At 39.2% G+C, this 2955-nt stretch overlaps 1 pseudogene; it reads left to right on the top strand.

Moving 5' to 3' along the window:
- The first annotated feature begins 2474 nt into the window (after window positions 1-2474).
- LOC102847688 lies at window positions 2475-2753 on the top strand (annotated as a pseudogene).
- Window positions 2754-2955: the final 202 nt, after the last annotated feature.

Genomic DNA, 2955 nt, shown 5'->3' with positions numbered 1-2955 from the left:
CAAGGGCCATTCGTCACTTTAACTCACAGCTCGTGGTCAAGGACTCGTGATTTGCCATGGTTATCCATACTAAGAAAAGAGTAGAACATCAGTGAGTTCTAACAGAAATTTAACCCGGGTGAAGGCAACAGTAACATAGCTTCCAAGCTAATTAACTGTTAATTTAAAACTTTTATTTTTTTCCCTTCAAAACTCTCCAAAAAAGTGTCCAAATTTTTGTATTTTGTCATTTTGTAACTGGGGTAAGTTTCGTATAAAACAAAATCAGTCATTAAATTTACAATTCATGGTAATTAGTGCATGGTAATGGTGCACTCACAATCTTGTGCAACTGTCACTATTATCTAGACCCAAGCTATACAGACCAAAAAAACCCAAAAGAAGATCCTATCCATATCAGCGAAACTCATCCTTCATTCTCCCCTCCTCCCAAATCTTAGAGCCAGTAGTCTGCTTTTTTATACCTATAGATTTGATGATCAACTCTGGGTATTTAATAATGTCATTAATGTTGTTAGGTGTTTTCTAGTACAATCCATACCAAATCCAAAAACAGCTGAACTGAGACCTACCCTATCCTGTGCCAGCCTCATTATTTCTAACATGGGAGAGCCCATAGCAACCCTACAAACAATAGACCTGAACCCTGTCCTACCCTTTTCAACTCTGACGTACTTGAGCCCATTTCGTCATTGTGCCTATATTCATCGTGTAAAGGGTCTTCCTCTTTTTTACTGATGCTCTACCTTTCCAAGAATGATAGTATCCTTCAACAAATAGCTGTCTAGTAAGATGCTCAAAGTACAAGAGACACAGCTTTGTCATCTTTGCCTCCAAGGAGTACTCTGACTGCATTTCACCCAAGACATATCTGTTCTTTCTTCTGGCAGTCCATGGGATTTTTCAGTACTCTTCTCCAATACCACAACATAAAGGCATCAGTTATTTTATTATCCTTAGTCATTGTCCAGCTCTCAGATGAGTAACATAGCAAATGATTGAAAAGTCCAAGGCCTGACAGGCACACAATTGTCTTTGGACTGACATCATTGCTCTTCAGTACCTCGGCGAAATCCCTGATAACAAACTTGCCCAGTGTAATATGTCTCCTGAATTCCTGACTGCTGGTACCAAGAGTGTAGATTGTGGATCTAAGTACGATGAAATCATTGACCACTTCAGTCCTTTCTCCATCTATCATGATGGGGCCTATTGGCTCAGTGGTGAGGATATCTGTCTTCTTGAAATCCAGATGAAGCTTTATTATCTTTGCCTCCATGGACTATTCTGGTTGCACCTTCTCCAAAACACATCTGTTTGTTCTTGTGAGAGTCCGTGAGATGTTCAGTGCTCTTCTCCACAACTACAGCTCAAAGGCACCAATTCTTCTTTTCCCCATCTGTATTCATTGTTCATCTCTCAGGTGTATAATAAGTGATTGAAAAGACCATGGTCTGAATCAGGTGCACCTCAGTCCTCAAACATACATCCTAGCCCCTCAATAATCTGGAAAGGTTCCTGATAGCAAACTTTCACATTGTAATAAATATTCTGATCTCCTGACTTCTCCTACCGAGAGTACTGATTGTGAATCTAATTAAGATGAAGGTATTGCCAGGTTGATTCTTTTTTCCATCTATCATGACATTGTCTATTAGTTCAATGGTAAGAATTTTTGTTTTCTTGACTTAAAGAACAATACATACTGATGGCTGTATTTTTTTTTTATCTTCTGGCGTAAGTGCTTCAAGTCCTCCTCACTTTCAGCAAGCAAGGCTGTGTCATCTGCAAATAAAGGTTATTGATGAATCTTCCTCCAATCCTGCTGCCACATTTTCCCTCTTAGAACCTAGCTTACAGCATACAGATTGAAAAGCATAATTTAAATGATATTGATAAGTTTGCTCAGGATACAGACTGAGAAAGGATACAGCCTAGACGCACTCTCCTTAATTTTCTCTTGTTCTGTACACACAACAGCTTCTTGGTTTAGGTATAGGTTTTTCATGAGCACAGTTATATATTCTGAGAGTCCTTTTCTTCTCAATGTTAACCATAATCTTCTACGATCCACACAGTCTAATGTCTCTATATAGTCAATAGAGCACAAAGAGATAGTTTTCTGATAGTATTTATTTAGCCTGGATACATGGGATGTCAACAACGATATCCCTTGTGTCATGACATCTTTTAAATCCACTTGAAATTATAGAAATTCTCTATGTACTGTTCTAACCATTTCTTTATTGATCTTCAGCAATATTTTGCTTGCATGATATATTAACAATATTGTTTTATAATTTCCACATTCTGTTGTATCACCTTAGTAGAGCTTCCAACTTAAGACAGACTAAGAAGAATTGGTCCTCTGCTCCTTAAATAGTGAGCCTCTAAATACCCTCTGAACAATAAAGGGTCATGGATAATTATTATTAATATTAGAAGTAGAGCCCAGGGAGCTTATTTGCGGTGAAATGGCCAAACGCACCAAGAAAGTCGGCACTGTCGGTAAATATGGGACCCGTTATGGTGCCTTGCTCAGGAAGATGGTAAAGAAAATTGAAATCAGCCAGCATGCCAGGTACACTTGCTCCTTCTGCGGCAAAACCAAAATGAAGAGACGAGCTGTGGGCATCTGGCACTGTGGTTCTTGCATGAAGACAGTAGCTGGTGGCTCCTGGACCTACAACACCACCTTGACTGTCACGGTGAAGTCACCCATCAGAAGACTGAAGGAACTGAAAGACGAGTAGAAGTTCCCCCATTTGAAGCATCTCTAGCCTGTAATAAATGTGTTAATTTATGTAAAAAAAAAAAGAAAGGAAAGGAAAAGGAAAAGGAAGGGAAGGGAAGGGAAGGGAAGGGAAGGAAAGGAAAGGAAAGGAAAGGAAAGGAAAGGAAAGGAAAGGAAAGGAAAGGAAAGGAAAGGAAAGGAAAGGAAAGGAAAGGAAAGGA

The sequence above is a fragment of the Elephantulus edwardii genome, unplaced genomic scaffold (assembly GCF_000299155.1).
Source record: "Elephantulus edwardii isolate Elephantulus edwardi_28Jun2011 unplaced genomic scaffold, EleEdw1.0 scaffold00035, whole genome shotgun sequence".
Classification (NCBI taxonomy): Eukaryota; Metazoa; Chordata; class Mammalia; order Macroscelidea; family Macroscelididae; genus Elephantulus; species Elephantulus edwardii.
The sequence above is the reverse complement of the archived record's forward strand: the minus strand, read 5'-3'. Positions and strand labels throughout refer to the sequence as shown.